This window comes from Felis catus, chromosome D2 (genome assembly GCF_018350175.1).
Source record: "Felis catus isolate Fca126 chromosome D2, F.catus_Fca126_mat1.0, whole genome shotgun sequence".
Lineage (NCBI taxonomy): Eukaryota > Metazoa > Chordata > Mammalia > Carnivora > Felidae > Felis > Felis catus.
Window position 1 is genome coordinate 85,385,550 of NC_058378.1, and position 21,247 is coordinate 85,406,796.

The following is a 21,247-nucleotide window of genomic DNA, read 5'->3' on the forward strand; positions in this document are numbered from 1 at the left end:
TGCCCCTGGGTCTCCAACAAATGCGACCAGGACTCCTGGCAGAGCAGCTGGCTTCCGTTCAGTCTGGAAGCAGGAAAAGATCAGGGTGGCTCTGGAACATGGTCTTATAGCAGAGAGAGTCCTGTCCTCAAGGGAGAAGCAGAGCTGGAAGCATGGAGGGTCCAGCCGGAAGGGACATTATCGTCCCTGTGCTGAGGTGGGGAGTCCAAAGGACAATGCTGGTGGTTAATGGTGGGGGGGTGGTCTGGTGGTTAATGGGGAGGCGTGGGCTGGTTGTTAATGGGGGGGCGTGGGCTGGTGGTTAATGGGGGGGGCGTGGGCCGGTGGTTAATGGGGGGGCATGGGCTGGTGGTTAATGGGGAGGTGTGGGCTGGTGGTTAATGGGGAGGTGTGGGCCGGTGGTTTATGGGGAAGCGTGGGCTGGTGGTTAATGGAGGGGGTGTGAGCTGGTGGTTAATGGGGAGGTGTGGGCTGGTGGCTAATGAGGGGGCGTGGGCTGGTGGTTAATGGGGGAGGCATGGACTGGTGGTTAATAGAGGGGGTGTGGGCTGGTGGCTAATGGGGGGGGCATGGGCTGGTGGTTAATGGGGAGGCATGGGCTGATGGTTAATGGGGGACGTGAGCTGGTGGTTAATGGGGAGGTGTGGGCCAGTGGTTTATGGGGAGGCGTGGGCTGGTGGTTAATGGGGGGGCGTGGGCCGGTGGTTAATGGGGGGGCATGGGCTGGTGGTTAATGGGGAGGTGTGGGCTGGTGGTTAATGGGGAGGTGTTGGCCGGTGGTTTATGGGGAAGCGTGGGCTGGTGGTTAATGGGGGGGCGTGGGCCGGTGGTTAATGGGGGGGCGTGGGCCGGTGGTTAATGGGGGGGCGTGGGCTGGTGGTTAATGGGGAGGTGTGGGCTGGTGGTTAATGGGGAGGTGTTGGCCGGTGGTTTATGGGGAAGCGTGGGCTGGTGGTTAATGGGAGGGCGTGGGCCGGTGGTTAATGGGGAAGCATGGAACCTGTGATAAGCCACGAGCTCATGATGATGCCCAAGAGAAAAGTTACCACAGAGGATACAAAAGGAGTCCTCAAAGCAAACAATGGTATAGTCAGTAGGGTGTCTAGTGTCTTCTCATAAGTCCCCTCCCATCTCTGAAGGATGGAGATGTGTTTGTTCTTGAGGCAGCAGGAAAGGATTGTAGAAACATGAGAGAGAGTCCAGCAGGCCTGGGTCATGTGGGAACCATCTGGGGAACGAGAGGCACACGTCCACAGTGGACGCCACACATCCTCGTGAGGAGGAAATGGAGGGACATAGAGCATCCAGTGGTCTCGGTGGTCACATCCAGCAACCATATGCAAAGAGCCTTGGTGCTTCAGGAAGGCAATGGTCCCATTGTCTAGTAAAGAGAGTCAACCAACCGGATTTAATCCCTCCCTTCTAGACCAGAGTTCTTCACAGTGTTTTGACCTGACCCATAGCAAACAATGCCTTTGACATCAAAGTCTAGAGCAGGTGCATGTACACACACACGTTTCATAGAATAGCAGATACATAGGACCGACACTGCCATTACGTACATATAAGTTTCTACCCTTCTGGGACGGTGAGCCCCATGGAGCACCACTTGCCCTTCTATGCAGGAGACTACTGTTATGCGTTGGGCACCCTCACTGCCTGAGCAGCCAGGGGGAGTCCAGCAGAGAAGGAATGATGTAAATACAGTTGAGTCATGGTGCCATGTCTAGTCCCAAAACCAACCTGCTGGGGACTGGCAGAACCAGGGCCTCAAGTATTTCTTGAGGGGCAGCAGGGGAGACCGGGCCTGGGAATTATTACCAAATATTCTTTGAGGGCCACCATGCAGGACAAGTCTTGTCAGCAAGTCTCCCTTTGGACAGGAGAAGTCTTTGAGGCGAACTTGGTTACCTTGGAGTATGGACAGCTTCTCAGTGGTGGTTGGGGATCAAAGAACACAGAATGCTACTCTCATCTCAGAAGGAAACTTTGACTTTAGCAGGAGACCCCATATGGGAGAATTACCATTTTGTTTTACATTGAAGATGTCTCCTCTTTGTTAATTGAGTGTTTACTGTGTGCCTGGCTCTGTGCTAAATACTTTAAAACTCCGTCTGGGGAGCCCCTGATAAAGCCTTCTGCAGTGGGGCCCCGTCTCCCTCCTATAGCAGAGGCTGGCTATCTCCTACAACTGAGGCTGGATCGGCCAAGGACACAGCCCCTGGTTAGTGCTGTGATCTGAATCTCCATCTAGATCTCTAACTGCAGACACATTATTTTCTCATAATGCCTTCTATGTTGAATCTTTTTACATTTCTTAAGCAGCTTGGAGGGGGAAAAGCACATTTCGTCCTAAGGGAATAATCGCTTGATTATTTTGTGCTATTTAATATTTATAAATACTTTCCAATCTAAGAACATAACTTTTAGTGAAATAATACATTGACCCCATGTAGTTAGGGCTCAATTGACCTTTCCCTCCAATCATGGTAGACACAACAACAGCTACTTCAAAACACATCTGCTCTCAGCACCAGACATATCCTCAGACGGCTCCTCCTGTCTCTGGACCTGTCAGAGATCGTAAGTGATCAATTTGTGCATTCCAAAATGCGTAAACACAGAACGCTTACATTGTAATATGGAAATAGGTACTTAATGGGGAAACAACCATTGTTTTCCCCTTATTATTGTCCCAGCTATGAGCTCCTCTGTGGTTTAGGAAACTGTGACTAAGTCTAGGCTGTTGTCCTGGGGGAGAATGGAATCCCCCAATACCCTAAACCTCATTAAAGCCGCTCTCTCAAGTTCCTCCATTCAGTTGTCATGGCAGGTGTGGATGGGTCATCGATCTGGTTGGTTTTGCATTTCCCCTTTTCTTCCTGCTCTCTTCCTCCTGTCCCTGCTAACAAGCAGTGAAATGGACAAAGAAGGAGAAGACAGAATTGCCGAGTGTGGAGAATTCAGCTCGTAAAATCCCTGTCTGGCAACTGCTGCTGGTTAATTTGGTCTAAATTTCGATGTTATAAATAGGGGCTACAAGCAAAGTCCCACCGCCTTAGAAAGGTGATCCCTCTCTCTCCAGGCTTCTCCAATCTGTCGAACAGAAGCGCTTTGAAGCTCTTGCCTTAAGAGTGAGCTTCCACAAAAATGCCCATCCCCAGCTGGCCCATTGCACTCCTCTTGATGAATCGCACAGAGATTTGGCCCCCCTACTGGAAGGATCTCAGTGTTTCTCTTCTCACCTGCTGGGTCTTCTTCAAACACAAACAGAACACAAAGAACCTTAAGGGTGTAGGTTTTATTGCATTTGCTTTGAAATTCCTACTTTGGCAATAGAAATTGGGTGTTGGAGATGACCCCCCTCCAACCCTGCTTTGTCTGAAGCTCCCTCTGGAGGCCATTCATAATGGGGGACTGTCAGGACTGTTAAGCTGGGGCTTGACCCTTCCCCTCCCCCCCTCCCCATATCTTCTGTAGTCAGGAGATGGAACATTCTATACGCTTGATGGTTACTTTTTCTTCTACTGGTACTCTCACTGTGGGCTAATTGGAGGTAGGGTCCCCATTCTGTGAATGGGGTCTCTAAGTTAATTTTTTTTGTGGTTGGTATGTTTCTGAGGTTTTAGAGAAGTATTGACATTATTTTCAAGAATTTAAATATCTATGGAAAACTCTTCCGTGAAACTCTGAAAACAGGGATTGTAATGGGAATGTAGGATGTTCTCATAACCTCGTGTTGTCTGAGAGATGTGGTGTTGGCATTCCCACGGGAACTTGGGAAACATGGCCCACACTCCATGTCTGACAATGTCTGGTGTTCTGGGCAGGCACGTAGGGAACACGTTCTCGGTCCTGGGTCATGGTGGGGTGGCGTCCACGTGTCATGCTGCAGCAGGTGGCCTGGCCTGCAGTGTGTGGCTCTCTTTGGCAGGCCAGGTGGGCGGGCTGTGCCGACGGGCTGGGTTAGCCAACTGGCACTCCAGATCTCAAGGGAAAAAGGAACTGACTGAAATAACACAGTCAGGCTGTGGGCAAATGCGCGTTCGAGTTTCCTGACTAGTTAACGAGGGAAGGAGAATCACACAAACTTCATGTTAGCGGGCTTTGTGTCCTTATGTCACCTGCTCCCACCCCTGGGGGCGGTCGGCTCCCGGCCCAGCCTGAGCCACCGTCCCCGCTCCTGCCCTGCTTCTGCCCCCACCCGGTTCTCCTGGGTCCTCGCTCCTGCGTTCTCTTCCCAATGTGCCTTCTGGACTGTCTGGTCTCAGTGCCTCGCATTTCCTCATGGGGCTGATTTCAGTTTCTGACATTAAAGAGCCAAGACTTGCCCCATCTTGGTCCGTTGGGGCTGCTGTAGCAGATGCCCACAGACCGGGCAGCTCAAGAGCAATAATAAGCCGTGTTTCTTACAGCTCCGGAGGCTGAGGGTGCCTGCGGGGTCCCGAGGCTGGGCATCTGAGAGCAGGGTGCCTGCGGGGTCCCGAGGCTGGGCATCTGAGAGCAGGGTGCCTGCGGGGTCTGGCTCTGGCCGGGACTCTCTTCCCCATTGTACATGCCATCTCGTCGTGTCCTGACGGGGTGGAAGGGGTCAGGGGCTCTCTGAGAGCCCTTCTTATAAGGGCACTAACCCCATTCACGAGGGCTCTATTCTCATGCCCTAATCACCTCCCCGAGACCCCACCTCCAAACACCTTCCCACTGGGGTTAGGCTTCAACGCAGGACTCTGGGGGGATACAGACCTTCATCCGTAGCACCCCTAACTGCTCAGCCTTCTGTTGCTGTGATCCGCACTCTCATCTCCCGTTCTCGTTTCCCGCGTCCTGTCACGTGCTCGAAGGCAAAGGTGGTGCGCCAGCCCGGGGTGGCTTCTGGGGATGAAGCGATGTCCCTCCTCTGGGGTGAGAGGCAGGACATGCAGGACATGAGAGGTGACATGCAGTCAGCGGCCGGGAAGGAGGGGGCTTTGCCTTTTCCACTGGGAGCCCCTTTGGAGGGCTGGCTTTGCCAGGACACCTGACCAGACCGTCCTCCTCCGTGGTGGGATCAGAGGCAGGGCCCACCGCACGGCGGCTCCAGGACAGAGCCGCACAAATGCACTGTTTGTGCAAACGGTGTGGGCACGGCGAGGCAGCGTCAGCAGTTTGGGCGATGGGGCCCTCCCCGAATGCAAGAGCCCAGATGCCAACAGAGAGTCTGTCCCTCAGCCCCTTCCTGCACGGGGACATCGGTTGTCTCCCAGCTTGCGTAATCTCCTTTGAAAACAACTTCTGTTTTTGTTTTTTTTAATATATGAAATTTATTGTCAAATTGGTTTCCATACAACACCCAGTGCTCATCCCAAAAGGTGCCCTCCTCAATACCCATCACCCACCCTCTCCTCCCTCCCACCCCCCATCAATCCTCAGTTTGTTCTCAGTTTTTAACAGTCTCTTATGCTTTGGCTCTCTCCCACTCTAACCTCTTTTTTTTTTTTCCTTCCCCTCCCCCATGGGTTTCTGTTAAGTTTCTCAGGATCCACATAAGAGTGAAACCATATGGTATCTGTCTTTCTCTGTATGGCTTATTTCACTTAGCATCACACTCTCCAGTTCCATCCACGTTGCTACAAAAGGCCATATTTCATTTTTTCTCATTGCCACGTAGTATTCCATCGTGTATATAAACCACAATTTCTTTATCCATTCACCAGTTGATGGACATTTAGGCTCTTTCCATAATTTGGCTATTGTTGAGAGTGCTGCTATGAACATTGGGGTACAAGTGCCCCTATGCATCAGTACTCCTGTATCCCTTGGATAAATTCCTAGCAGTGCTATTGCTGGGTCATAGGGTAGGTCTATTTTTAATTTTCTGAGGAACCTCCACACTGCTTTCCAGAGCGGCTGCACCAATTTGCATTCCCACCAACAGTGCAAGAGGGTTCCCGTTTCTCCACATCCTCTCCAGCATCTATAGTCTCCTGATTTGTTCATTTTGGCCACTCTGACTTGTGTGAGGTGATATCTGAGTGTGGTTTTGATTTGTATTTCCCTGATGAGGAGCGACATTGAACATCTTTTCATGTGCCTGTTGGCCATCCGGATGTCTTCTTTAGAGAAGTGTCTATTCATGTTTTCTGCCCATTTCTTCACTGGGTTATTTGTTTTTCGGGTGTGGAGTTTGGTGAGCTCTTTATAGATTTTGGATACTAGCCCTTTGTCCGATATGTCATTTGCAAATATCTTTTCCCATTCCGTTGGTTGCCTTTTAGTTTTGTTGGTTGTTTCCTTTGCTGTGCAGAAGCTTTTTATCTTCATGAAAACAACTTCTTAAAAAAAATAAAATAAAAGGTGTGGCCAGCATCTATGTTGATTTCTAATCTGGTAAGCGTGTGTCTGACTGGCTCTGTGATGCACTGGAAGTACCCCATGTCTGAGCATGGCATGAAATTCCAGTGTAGATCCTGAAATTGTATCCAAATGCACCAGTAGAACTATAGAGTGTTAAAAGTCAAGCTGAATCCCTTACTCTGAGAATCAATACAATTATTGTGAGATGATGGATATTGATTATCCCTTTTAGCACCTGCGAGTTTCAGAGTGGAAAACGCTGAGGTTTTGGATGTGGTTGTAACTGTGCACAGACGAGCCTTTATAACAGCCCTATAACCCGGGGCTGGGACCGCATTCAACCCTTCTTCCCTCGTAAGTGAAACTGGCCCCAGTCAGCCAATGTTTGAGAGAAAGACAGTAAAACTGAATAATGCAATTGATTTGGCACGGAGTTAGGGTGGTTATGGTGCTTGAAGTTAGCAGCATGTTGACTGTTTCAAGGAAAACCCGAACTTAAAAATACATGCTTATTTTCCTCATCACAGAGCCTGTTACAATAAGTGCCTTTCCCTAGAGCGATAATCTGAGAGAATCCGTCTCAAAGACAACCGCGTTGGTTATGTCGCTGCCGCTCTCGGTCTCGTGTCTACGCTTCAAGGACAGCAGGTGCCTGGCGCGCATCACCTCCCCCCGTGGCGGGTTTTGGCAGCGTGGCATTAGACTGCAGCTACGTTCTGGAGCCATCTAAGACTGACCCACTGCTACCTCGGATGGCAGCCAAGCTTGGGAGGGGGGTGTAGCCGTAACCCAAGGGGCTCGTGAAATCGGCTGATGTGAGAGCCACAGCCTCCTCCGTGGGGATGCGGTGCGTAGGGCGCTTCCTGCCGCCTGCCCGCGCCTTGGCAGTCCAGCTCTGGAGCGGCAGGGAAAGCAGTCGGGACACGCTGGCTGATCCTCCCGTGGCCTGGTCTAGCTGCCCCCCACTCCTACCTCCCCGGTTTCCAAAGGAGCTTATATGCCGGACTCTGGTTTCCCCTAGACCACTGTTTCCACTTAGCGTCAGGGGGTGATGATGGTGACTGTGCATTCTCTGTTACGGGCACAGCTGCTTCTTATGGGGGGTCCCGGGTGCTGTCTTCACAGGATACGGGAAGTGCCAGAGGCGGGGGCGTCTCGGTGGAGGATGGTTAGAGGAGTCTTGTCTGCACGGGGACGATGTGAAGGCGATGGGCAAGTGCTGGGGGTGCACAGCCCCGTTTGTATCACGGCCTCGTGAGGCTCCTCCAGCTGCTCGAGGAGCGTCCTGTCACAGGGTGACTCTCTGAGCTGCTACCCATCAGTGTCCTAAGATCCTTCTTCTTCTCTGGGTTCCTCATGTGAACTTCAGTAAGACCGGCACTTAAAATTTTAATTGTTTGAGAATAATTTGGGGGGGGTGCCGAATTATATCAGAAACCCCATTAAAGTACATAAAAGATTAATTTTCATTATGGCTGCTAGTTAGTAAATATTATCTTTTCTATCAGCCTGAACAATAATATGAGTAATGGGAACTATTTTACTTATTTTGGTTTAATTTGAAAACTCTAATTATGGCAATACTTTGCATTTTTATTAGTACCGTAAAGGGGATTGAAGAAAATTATTTTCGGTGGTTGATTTGTTGAAGCAGTTTCTACTGGATCACTGGATGTGAAGTCCTGGGAGCAGGTGTACGGGTGGGACGACCTGGGGTCCTGCGGGCGGGAGCGAGCTGCCTGGGAATTCTGACTGCGTTCGGGCAGAATCTCCTGCAGGCAGTAGTGTCCTGATGGAGGAGGCGGGATTGTTCAGCCTGTCCACCGTTCGTTCATTCATTCATCCATTCATTCATTCAATAAATCCTTACTAAGGCTGATGTATTCTTTTGTCTCGGTGACAATCATTTTTTAAAAAAATTTTTTAATGTTTATTTTTGAGAGAGAGAGCGAGCGAGCGACTGGGGGAGGGACAGAGGAGAGGGAGACACAGAATCCGAAGCAGGCTCTGGGCTCCGAGCTGTCAGCACAGAGCCTGACGCGGGGCTCGAACTCACAGACGCGAGATCATGACCTGAGCTGAAGTCAGACACTCAATGGACTGAGCCACCCAGGCGCCCCAGTGAATTTGTGTTTTAAAATTTTATTTTATAATCAGAATTCTGTATATTTAAGGTGTGTAGCATGATGATTTGTCATACAGATACACAGTGAAAAGATTACTACGGTTGGGGCCATTAACATTTCACCTCCTCACAAAGTTCCCTTGTTGTGTGTGGTGAGTCTACTCTCTTAGCCGAGTTCTAGTATTCAGCGCCAACTTGGTAGCTGTAACCATCGTGGTATATGCACATCAGGTCCCTGGACTTATTCATCCTACGATTGCCTCCTTGTACCCTTCGAACAACATCCCTTCATTTCCCCAGTTCCTCTCTCTGCTTCTTTGAAGTTGGCTATTTAAGATTCTACATATAAGTGAGATTATGCCGTTTCTTTTCTTCCTGTGTCTGGGCTTGTTTCACTTCAGCAAAACGTCTTCCAGGTTCATCCAAGTTTGTTGCAGACGGCAGGATCCCCTGTTTCTCGTGGCTGGATAACATTCCACTGTGTATATAGCACCTCGTCACCCACTCCCCCGTCGATGGACACTTAGGTTGTTCCCCTGCTTTGGCCATTGTAACTAATGCCGCAGCCAGTGTGGCTGTGCACGTATGTCTTCGAGGTCCTCCTCCCTTTCCTTTGGATACATGCCCGAGGGGCGATTTCTGGATCGTAGGGTAGTGAGGAACCTCTGAACCGTTTCCCCTACGTCGCTTCGTCAAGTGCCGGCTGTGGCTGGGTGTGGAGGAGTCTCTGTGGTCAAGGGCTTCCAGCCTTACATGGACTGAAGGCTCCTTCGAACTCCAGAGCGTGGCCATTGAGAGAATGCATTCCTGATCTGGTTCAAACAAGAATCTGGGACGTCTGTGCCCCACGGGAGCAGGCGCTCTGGGGGAGGGACACGGGAAACCTCCAAGGCCCACCAGGCTCTCGTGGCTGGGTTTGCTGCTGGCATTTGATCACTACCTTGAAACCTCAGGCAGGAAATCTCTGTGTACGTGAAAGTGCCTGGCCTGGGAAGGCCCAGGAGAAACAGCAGGGGATGTTAGCGGCTCCCAGTGTTTCTCTTTCTGATGCCACATTTGGAGCACAGCTTCGTGCTGGCCATTTCCACCCGACTCTGTTCAAGCTCGCCGTGTGTGTGCATTGTCCTTCTTCTGAGTATGATTCTAATCATCCTTATAATAATCCTTGATCATAATTATGCTCATAATCATAAGAATAAATCTATGTGGGCTTAACCTGATGGGGCAGAAAGGGTAGGGTTTGGCCCTGGAGTGGCCTTGACTTTGGTTCTAACTGTGTGACCCTGACAAGTCACAGATCCACTCGGAACCTCAGAATCTTCATCTGTAGGGTGGTAGCAGGCAGGCTACTGACCGTGAGGGAAGGTCTCGAGAATTAGGTTGCTGAGGATACATCATGGTCAGCCAGCAGCTGGGCAGGGCCCCTCAGTCAACGCCTTAAAGGCCTTCTGCTCCACGGGGAGAATTCTCTCTGGATGGTAGCGACGGGGACACCGTGCGTCACATCTCCGGTCGAACATCTCAGCTCGCAGTGAGGTCCCCGGCACTTCTCTGGTTTCTTGAATTCCTGTAGGGCTGAGTAGGGAGAAAGTGCTGGCCTCGTGTCCGACTGCTTGTAGAAGAAAATCACACGATCACCCAGCCCTCTGGCCTCATTTGGCGCTTGTGGAGGTGGAAGTCAGGTAGGAAAGGTGACTCTGGTAAGGTGACCTAGTTACTGGGCAGGGGCCCGAAGGCTTCTGACTCTCTCCAGCCTGTTCCCATCTGGCTCCCCAGTCCCGTGTCGAAAAATACTTTCCGGGCCTTTTTCCTTTCCCACCTTTGTCCCGAATGCAGGGTCGTCAAACGCAGAGCTCTGTTGCATCACCCCCCATCATTCTTAGGAGGGGCAACCCCAGCAGCAAGGAAGGTCGGAGCCCCGAACACATCACCGGTGATAATAGTCCTGCTTCAAGAACAAGTAAAGATGCTTGCTGGAATTAGGCTTCGGTCGTTTGGAAATAGCGACTGGAGCGGAAAAAGAATATTTAGGGAGAAAAGAGGAGGCGATTGTGAACCCTGGCTGAAAGCATCCGGCCAGCCCAGGCCACGGTAGGCATATGGGGACAGATCTGTGTTCTCGGGAACAGGGACTCATCAGCATGATCGGCCACTCGTGGGCCCAGTGGGTGTCAGGCTGGCGGCCACAGCTAGTCTTCTTGGAGGGTGGTCTTGCTCTTCACAGCCCGCCAGGTGTCTCTGCCTCTAGACTTCTTTGCTTCTCCCTCCTCTGGAGGGTCTGCTGGAGCCTGCACGGCTGCTTCAGGCGCTGCTCTGGACACGTCAGGACGCCGTGCTTTCCGGTACTGCTGAGTCGGTGGGGTGGCCCTGCCTGGGGGGCTGAGGGCGGTGTTGCACCGAGCTGACAAATAGACTCGCATTTACTAAAAGCCAGCAGCCGATACCAGCAAGAAGGCGCGGGTCAGCTGGCACCCCTGTGCCCCTCCGATTGTCCTCACGCTTGGTCTCTGAGCATCTGTTCACAGCCTCCGGGGGGGCGGGGCTTCATCACGTGGGGCGCACTGGATGAGGGACCCTCATCTTACCTTGGTTACCTCTGTAAAGACCCTGTTTGCAAGTAAGTTCACGTGCTGAGGTCCTAGAGGTGGGAATTTCAGCATATCTTTTCCGGGGACGCAATTCAACCCACAGCAGGGAGCCAAGCGCCTACCCCCAGAAAGCCAGGCCTGTCACCCGCGTGGCTACCAGCGCAGGGCAGTGGAGGCTGCGGGCAACAGGTGCACACAACCTCCGCCAAGTGAGCGCAGAGATCAGCCCCGCCCGTGCCCTCCTGCCTCCAGGCCGCTGAGTCAGAGCAGGGTGGGGGGTCATTGTGAGCCCTCACTTCCTCCTCCCGTGCATTCGAAGGGGCACACACCCCACGCACCCTGTCCCTGGGCCGCAGCTGGCCTGTGACATGAGGGCAGCTCAGCAGAGCGGGGAGACGGAAGCTTTCGGCTGGTCCAGGCACTTGTGCCAGTGCGTGCTGGGTGGAACCCAGGGGAGGGCCAGCTCCGGGTCTCTTGCCGCCGGCCTGTTTTGCCCAGAGCTGTGTCCAGGACCCAGGCCTGAGGAGATCGGGGGCCCGGCAGAGAGTTGTTGGTGTTCAGGAGGGTGCTGAAAGCGGGGAGGGCCAGTTGCACTGCAGGGCTGAGGGGCCTGGGGAGGGTTTGCTGCTCCGGGGGGCTCCAGGCAGGTGGGAAGATAGGGTCGTGCCCAGACCCCCACCGCAGGGCCAGGCGGGCACCTGGGGTGGCATTCATGTCACATGGAGGTGGGAGATGAAGCAGCCTGGCCTGCGATGGAATTTGATAGCTGAACATGCCAGGGAAAGTTCTAGAACTTGTCCAGGAGGGTGGGCTGAGTGAAATAGGGACCGAGGGCACAGCGGTGATAGGAGAGGCAGGAAACGGTTCGTGGCAGCCAGCCGCCACATTCAGACTCTTCCCTCTGCCCCCACACTCAGGGGACTCCAGGAGTCTCCCTGTAGAGGAGTGTGGTGGGGCTGCCTTACTCAGGACCACAGACCAGGGGGCTTAGAACAACAGACTCGGACTCTCTCGCGTTCTGGGGCCGGAAATCTGAGCCCCTGGTGTCCTCAGCCAGGGCTCACCCAAAAGGGAGGGTCCTTCCTTCTCACCCGGCTTCCTTCTGGTGGCTGCTGCCCTCCCATCTCTGTCGGTGTCACACAGCCTTTCCCTCTGTGTGTGTCTCTGTTCTCTTCTTCCTATGAGGACACCAGGCTTTGGATTTAGAGCCCGCCCTGGTCCGTGGGACCTCACCCTAACCCATACGGAATGCCTGGTAAGAGTCTGTTTCCAAATAAGGTCACGTTCTGAGGTTCTGGGTAGACGTGAGTTCTTGCGAGGGCACAGTCCGACCCGGTACGGAGGAACTATTCCGGAACTTGTAAATGAGACTCTGCCCTCCTACCCCCCCTCGTGTCCGAGACCAAATGAGCTTCCATTTCCACCCAAGCCAGCCCTTCGAGGTGGCGCCCTGCTCTCCAGACCCGTCCTATCTCGGGTATGAAAGCACGCTGCCAGGTGGCAGAGGGGTGCACGGTGCTCAGCAGTGCAAAGTGCCCCTCCCCCAGCCCAGATGGCCCCCTAAGCAAGGACCCCAAACTGAGGGCCTGTTGTGGGGAGCCCCGCCCAAGCCCCTCCCCCAATTCTAGGGTCTTCTAGTATGTCCCTTAGCCCCAAGTCTTTCCAGAACTGCTTTCTGAGCCTGAACTTGGATCTGGACAGACGAGAGACTGTCCCAGGATGCAGCCACACCTGTGTCTGCCCCGCTCCGTCTTACCAGAGTAGGGAAACCGGGGGCTGCCAGGAACAGGGCAGGAACCCGAAGTGAGGTTGCTCTGTGTCCTTCCGTCTAGAGCGCCCTGTTTTCGCTCCTCAGGATCAGGCTCCTTGCACTCATGTGCACAGTTGTTTTTCTGTTGGAAGCTCTTCTTCCATTAAAAAACAAAAAACAAAAACCCCTTAGCAAGCATTTTCCGTATCAGTTTTGTGTTTTGAATTTGACTAGACGATAATTCCAGCTACGTTGTCATCTCTACGGGCATAAAGTTTTCATAATATCACCTTGTATTTTTTTTTTTTTTTTTATCAACTTTCACTGAAGCGTCTAGTTTGTGCCGATCGCTTTCCCTGGTACCTGGGATAGAGAGAGAGGACCTCCGTGGCTAGGGAGTGTGTGGGAAGTGGTGACAGGTTCCAACGGCCAGCCTCTGCTCCCGGAGTCTGGGCTCTGTTGGGGTTGGGGGGCTCACTGTCTGAGGGCAGAGGAAGGGAGGTGCAGGCTGGGGGAGGTGTTGGGCTCAAGGGGGCCTCAGGGAGACGGGAGGGGGCTCAGCGTGGAGACAAATGGAACAAATGGGTTTTATAGTTTCCATCTTCTGGAAACTTCTAAGGTTTTTGGTTTTTTTTTTTTTTTAACTTTCTGGCTTTGGAACGATAATGTATAATCTTCTAAAAAGGTATGGAATAAAGAGGATGTGCATAAGGAAGTGAGAAAAGGCCCTGATCAGTTGCCCATTTCCTGCGTGTAGTCGGTAGACATTTGGGGAATGTCTGAGATCTTTGGGGAGCGTCTCTCTGCACAGGTGTGCATGGAAGGAAGGAGGATGCGTGTTGGGTCAGGTGGCTGGTGCAGGGAGCTTGCTCTAAGTTAAGGTGAGATTATGCTACACATATTTTATCTTTTAGAATATATATTTAATTATTTAATTTAATTCTGCATGAAGGTAAAAGAAATGCAAGGAAACTCGAAGAGACGGCTGACTTCAGATATCTTTTTTAAACTTTTGTTTCCAATTTATTTTAAGGGAGGGGAGGGGCAGAGAGAGAGGGAGAGAGAGAATCCTAAGCAGGCTCCACACTGTCAGTGCAGAGCCCAACGTGGGGCTCGAACCCACAAACTGTGAGATCATGACCTGAGCTGAAATCAAGAGTCAGTGCCCCGATCTCAGATATTCAGATATTTCTAATTAAAAGAGATATTGGTGATGCAGCGATGGCCCCAAGGTTATGAAGAGACTTGTGCAGAATGGTCAGGTTGGAGTCCTATTGTCCAAACTACATGTTTTCGTTTCCCGGTTATTGGCTGCTTCTCTGTTAGGGCAGATCCAGAGAGATGCCTCCACGTCAGGCTTTTGTCATTTGTGACGTTAACACGCCGAAGCTGCCACCACATGCGTTCGCTGTGTGGCTAATTCCCACACATGTCTGGGCTGGGGTCTGTGTTCAGTGGGCTCGCCCCTCACCTCCAGTCCTTTCAGTGAAAGCCGCCCTGTTTCTAGATTGTCTCTATTCGTTTCCTAGTTGGTTCGATTTGCTTCCGGTGATTTTTCCCTGGAAGAACCCCAGTTACCATATTCCCGGAAGCCGTGGGAGCTTGGGAATGTCTGTCCCTTTCCATCCTCCATACGGCTTTCTTCTGAGGACGGCTTGAGTCCCCACCGTCTCTGGTGGCCTGTGTGGGTGTTGTGCCGGAACTGTCTTTCCCATCGGCTGGATTTTGTTTCTGAGCAGGTTTCCCAAGAAGGGCTCCTCATGGTTGTGCATTCCCGAAATCTTTTGTGTCTGTGAGTCTACTGTCTGTTGTCTTTACGGCCGGGGGACAGTGTGGCTGGAGCCACGCATCCTCCCTCAGAACCTCGGGTGAGGGCCCCATTGTTTCCATAGCGCTGACCTTGGCAGGTGAATTCTGTATTTACCTGGATGCCCCAAGAATCATTTCCTTAAACTTAAATCAGTGCCTTAAACAGTACGTGTCTTATTGTAGATTGTTCTGTATAATCTTATCCTGAAACCTGGTATGATTTGGGGCTGTAGATTCCCACAATATTTCTATGAGATCTTTCCTTTTGTCTTTGACCCCGTGGGCTCCACATGTCGGGCTCTCCATGTTGGGGAAGCCAGTTCTCCCTACATTTGATTACTGCTGCCCAAGACCCACCTCTCTTCCTTGGCTCTGTCCCCGCCTCCTCAGCCTCCCTGGCACTCTGGGTCTTTCTTCCACGTCGTCCTTGCGAGTCGTGTGTAGCTCCTCTCTGGATGCTTTGACTTCACACAGTATCTCTGTAATGATGGTGTTTTGGTCAATCTGTTTTCTGGAGTCTACAATTTCCATTCTCATCTTATTTTCTTGTTTTATAATCTTGCCTTTGAGTGACTATTTTTTATTGAATTTCTGTTCCTTTTATGTCCTTCTCAGGCACGAAGCACACACAGGACATTTTCTTCTGTTCCCCAGGGGATGTGTCCCGTGGTCCAGGCTGTTTATCTTGCTTCCCAGGCTATACCCTCCTTTCCTCCTTCTCCTCCTTGCCTTCTCTCTCTCTGTCTGTCTCTCCTCTGCCACTGTCCCTCCTCCTTTGCTGCCAGACTCGGTGTCCCAGGGACACCACCCCTAACCAAGGACTTTGCACCTAGGCTGTGCCTTTGAACTACACTGCTGAAGCCAGCCACACCCTGGGCCAACTAAGTTAGACCCCTTGGGGTGAAGCCTGGGCCCCTGTGTTTCTAAATCTGTCCAGCTGCTTCCAGTGTGCAGCCAAGGCTGGGAGCTCCCGCCCCATTGTCTGCTGTTACCTACAAAAGCAAGAGCAGGACCAGTCACAGGAGTGTAACTTGCTATAGAAAAGGAGTAACCGTGTAAGAACAGGAGCACTGTCTATAAGGGCTTAAACGTACTGGCCTGGGGTGCTGCCCCCCCTCAACGTCCCTGACCGGCCCTGGCTCTGCCTGTGTGAGCTTGCAGAGGGCAGCCCGCTGCACGCAGGACGCACTTGCTTTGCCTTACCCCCCACTTTGCTTTCCGACAGTTACTCGTCTAGAGAGAAAGGTCTGTTCTCAAGTCAGCCTGGGGTGCGCTTTCCAGCGCCTGCCAATGCCAGCTCCCGAGCCATTACTTTAAAACCAAGCTGTGACTTGTTCATTCCTCACTAATTCCCAAATGGAAGTCACAATTTTTGTTTACTTTCCTAAAAAATTCACATGTAGCCTACGGCTCGACTGGAGGAATTTTAAACATTCTTTGGAAGTTGTACAAAGGCCGAGCTGGGAATGAAACGGCCACTCAACGCTAATCCAGCTGTCACTTTGTAAAGCCTGTCATTAAGAAGAGGGACGCAGTCGTGACCGATGAGCGATCGCCAGCCATGGGGAGAAAGGTAATGTCGTCGGACACATCGCTGGGAAAGAACTTGCGGTTAAGGAATGGTGTTTGAGCCAGGTGAAACCCCACTACAATGGGTAACATTATGATTCTGTACACCCAGCGTTTACTGAATATTTTATTTGGCTGGGGAATTGCGTGACGTGCCAGGCACCTGCTCACACCAGAATAACAGCTCCTGCCGGTTGGGGACGGATGGCAGGGGAGTCAGGGCTGGGCAGACTATGTGCCAAAGCATTTTCTAAGGGAAGTTAAGTCTGGGACAGCAAACGCACGCCCCTGCGCATGCCCGGAGTGCGCTCGCTCTATAGCTGGAAACACCAAATTATGGTTCATTTAATTTAATCCGGGAGCATTGAGCCTCCCTGCCCCTCCTCTAGCCCGGGTCCCAGCTGCGCTGTCGTAATTCTCCTAGCTACCCTCAGGAACAAAACACCGTGAGAGGCCTGAGCTTGGAGAAAGAGGAGCAGGAGAGAGTGGATGGCACAGCCCGCTGAGTTTAGACATCATCTTTGGGAGTTTTGCCCTTTGTTATCTGGCTCTGGATGGAGCGTGTCAACAGGGGCGAGGGGCATAGGATGTGGGGCATGGGACCCACGGGGCACGGGGGTGTAGGGCACGTGGGACATGGGGGTGCGGGGCACGGGGGCCCCTGGGGCACGAGGTTCCAACGCTACCCTTCCGCTGTTCGGGGTTCGCAGTGGGTGGGGTACTGTCCCCGGCTCAGGTTCTGATCTGTAACTTTGAAGCCACTCCCAGCTAGGCCACCAACCTCTGGAGGACCGGGGACGTGATTGTAGTGTCCCTGGAGAGTCCCAGGACGCCGTGCTCGGTGCAGCTCCAGGGGTCTCTGCGGACCACCTGCTCCCTGGTGCGTGTCAGCGGCAGGTGGCTGTTCTCGGTGAGCAGCTCTGACCTGCCCAGAGGGGGACGCGCATGGCCAGACCTGTGACCAGGGGCTGTGAGGGGATGGAGGGGGCTGGGGGTGACACTTGGGGCGTTTGCACGCGTGGCCCCCGGTGACTACGTTTGTGAGGTGCGGCCTCCTCTCCTCTGACCACACGCCTGTGCAAGCCGCGAGCTGCGTACTTCGTGCACAGAACACGCTCGAGGCAAGACCCAGTCCGCGTGGGAGCCAGGCGGGCCTAACGCGACATCCTTGCTGCCGACTCCAAGGAACCAGGTCCTGTCCTTTAGAGGCAAAGGTGGCGTTTAAAAAGCAAGGTTTGAAAAAGGAGACTTCCAGACGTAACGAAAGTTTCTTCTCAGACACTTGCTGGCTAAACTCACAAAAATGATGCCTCTGGGGTGTTTGTTTCTCAGTGTGATGGTTCAGAGTTCAAATACTGGCCGCACCGTGTCTTAGGGTTCCAGAGAGGCAAGTGGCAGGGTCGGGGGGGGGAGGGTTCCTCCAGGCTACGAAGCCGCCTTGCCCAGTTCAGCGGGGTCACGGGATGAGAGGCAGAGCCTGGGGCCCGCGCGTTGGCCTTCGAGGCTCTGCACCCTGGGCCGCAGCCTCTCCGCCCGTGCAGAATGTCCACGTGACACAGCCAGGGCCGTTGCCGCTAATAATGACTGCTAGTTAAATGCTGGCGAGGCGCCAGATGCCGTCTGGCCCTCCACATCTCACTTCCGCTGCCTGCCCGCCTTGCCCAACAGGAGGGGAGGGGACGCAGGGAAGATGTGGGGCGGACCCTGGGCGATGGGTCCACGGGGATCGTTAGATTGCTTTCTCTCTTTCACGCGTGTTTGAACATTTCTATAAGAAGCAAAGTTGAGATATATTACCATATAGATGGAGGAATAAAAACTGGCCTAGAGATAACAAGATGCTCTTTCGAGTTTCAATCAAACCTTGGGCTGCTTTTCTCTCCAGTGTGTGGTGGGGCAGGGTGGGGGATCGGGCCTGGCTTCGGGGCTGGGCTGGAAGACAGAGGGTCAGTGTTTCCACAGGGTCCCTGTCCGGGTGTGGGCACCAGCCTTGCCTCTCCGGGGAGCAGTGTCCATTCAGAGCCCCAACAGTGTTAGCAATTGTGCCACAAGCAGGCACTTTTACCAGAGGCTCCGTGTGCGTGCGTGCGTGTGTGTGTGTGCATGAGTGCGCATGCTTGTACTAGTAAACAGAGGTCTGACTTTGCATGTACATGTGTGCACATGTGCTTTTGTGTAGGCATGAACTCATACACGCTTGTGTGTGCACGTATGTTCACATGTGTGCGCAATTAGGTATGCACGGTGTGCATGTGCGTGTGCATGCAAGCACGTAGGTGCGTGTGTACATGTCTTCACGTGCATGCATGTGCATCTGTGTGCACACGTGTGCCTGTATGCACGTGTATGCATACACGTACACGTGTGTGAGCGCATGTGTCTGTGCACATGTGTCTGTGCATGTATGTGTGTGTACATGTAGGATGATAATTTCTCTTCAGGGCTTACCAAGACATACCCGGGGCCTGGCATGTGACGGTGATCCATAATATGAAATATGTAGCGATAACACGGAATGGGGGTGCTTTTCTGAAAAATAGCGACTAAATGTCTAAGCATGTCGGGAATGGTTTGTGACTGTCACTCATGTCTTTAGCCTTCTTTCCCGTAGAACGAAGCCCAAGCCCCTGACCTGCCATTGCCACCGCCCGGGGCATGTGGTTTGCAGAATTTCATGTTTCTTGAGCACCGGTAGGTGCACTTATGGGGCCGTCTGCCGGCCAGGCCCGCTTCCCGGGCAGCACCGTGGGGGCGTGCCGTGGGGGGTACACGCTTCCCCCACCGGGACCTGCGAGAAGGTGCATCTGCCAGGTCAGAGGACACTGGATCACGCGCCAGTGGCTGGGGGGGCCAGAGCGCGACCACGGCCGGGATGGAGACGACTGGGCTTTGGTCCCGGAGCAGCTGGCATGGGTGGAGAGGCTCCTGGCGCCTGTGATCAGGGACATTGCCGTGTGCCTCTGCGGCCTTTCCGTGGAGAGCGGCCTGGCCCCGGCATGCTTGTCTGGGGGAAGCGGCTGAGCTGCCCATGGTTTGTGCCGGGACCTTCCGGGAAAGTGGCACACCGGGGGCAGCCCCTTCCTTCCTCTTCAGGACTCAGAGTCCAGCTCCTCAGCTGTCAGGAGTCCTGGGGCCACAGGGTGGGAAGCGGCGCTCATGCTGCTCCCAGCTGCTGGGAGAAATGCATCTGGGGGAGAGGCGTGGTAGGGGTGCGGGCCGGGGAAGGACTGACCCCGGCTGGGCGTGTGTGGGATCGGAGCGGACACGGGACGCCCAGGGGCCTGGGTGGGAGGGATGGGGAGGGGGGTTGCTCAGAGAAAGCCCGTCCCATCTCAGAAGAGCAGTCCCTCGGGAAGGCCCCACCCTGCATGGTGCATGAAGCCCCACTTTGGCCAGAAAACGCTGGAAACGTCTGAACGAAACTTTCTTGATGCGATGTACGTGACGGCTGTAGGGCTGTCTGCTGGGCCGTAAATAATTTATTGGCGTTCTGAACTTGCAAGTTTCATGATGAAACGCAGTTACCACTAACCATTTGGTTCTGCTCGTCCTCCCGTCCAACATCAGCAGTTTCCGAGACGCGCCGGGTGGCGGCCCTGAGAGCTGCTTCCCGGCACGCTGGCCGCCCAGGTTGGCGACAGTAGCGCCCGTTCCCTGCTGCTCGGGGCAGACTGGACTCTGGTTCAGCTGGCGGGACAGGCGGTCCCCCTGCACACGCGGACCCGGGGCCTGTCTCGAGAGGCTGCCTGCTTGCGGGCAAGCCTGTCGGCAGGCGATGAGCCCCCTACTCCTGCACAATTTATGATCGAAGGGACCTGAAGACAGAGCAGAGCATCTTCCGCAGGTTCCTTTGGAAAATATCTCGTGACTCACGGCTTCATTAGTACACGGATGGAGGAGAGGGATTCGAAACATGGCTTTGCAACATCCTGGTGCCTGTTCCACAGGAACCTAGAGGCCCACGCAGGGGACACGTCCTCCTGGGACATCCCCCGCAGACTGCTCAGATTTGGGTACAGGAAGGAAAACGCTCCCATTGTGTTGTACGGTGTGCCTGCTGTGTGTCATTGATGGCGCCCTACAAAAGTGGAGTGCATCACTTACACATCCGGAGTCCAACGGAGTCGGGCTATTAACATTCTGTAGCTGGCGGGTCTGTTCACTGGGGGTGTGAACTGTGTGATGGCTCCCAAGGGCAGGAGAGTGTGCTGAAAATGCAGGAGATTTAGCCGCCCATAAACATATTAAATCGTTACAGTTTGTTTATGATGGCGGTCCACTTGGACTCCAGGATGATTTTCTCTTCCACTTTGCAGACCTCTTTGATGTGTCCCGCGGATTTCACAGTGTGCTGCACGCACAAGGGACACGGTGAGTGTGGAAACTCATTCGAAGCATCCCCTCTGCCTGGGTCAGCAGCGTATGGAATGCTTTCTTAAGAGCGTGAGACGCCTGCCCACTTCAGAAGGCTGGCGGGCTGGCTGCCCAACTGGGGGTGGCAGCAGTGGGGTCCAGAGGCTTTCCCTCCCTCTGCACGGCTCAGCCCTCAGCTGCCTCCGCCTCCCTTGCTGCCAGGACAGGTCCGGGGGCAGGTTTCGGGGAGGCGAGGGCTTGTGGCCAGTGCAAAGCAGAGCCGCCCGCGGCTGCCTGGGTCTCTCCTGGTTCGATCCAGCCCGGCAGAGCTGGGTGTGTGTGTGCGGGGGTGCAGAGGGCACAGAGGGAATGGGGCCCCAGGTGGACGTCCAGTCGGCGAGAACTCTTAGGGAACAGGTGCGGTGGGGGGGCCGATTTCCCGGGACCTGGGTTTTTCGAGTAGAAGCATTCAGAATATCCCGGGGGCACAGCACGTGCATGGGCTCCGCTTGGGCGGAGGTGACATGTGGCCAGACACAGCTGGAGGATGTGGAGAGTCACTGCCTTCAGAGCCCTGGTCAGGGTCAGTCTAGAGCCATAAAGAGACTCGGGCGGGGTCCAGGGAGTGCTCGGCGTGTGCCGTGTCTGCCGCGGCCCTGTGGACAGCCTGGGCCGCGGCCAGGCCGTGGCTTCGGTCTCAGTTCATCTTGAGAACAAAGA

General features: G+C 53.6%; 1 protein-coding gene across 3 annotated transcripts in view; it reads left to right on the forward strand.

The window, feature by feature from the left end:
• The window catches only part of LOC109492789, a 408,688-nt gene that overhangs the window by 222,777 nt on the left and 164,664 nt on the right, over positions 1-21,247 (forward strand). The gene's annotated exons all lie outside the window — the stretch shown is intronic.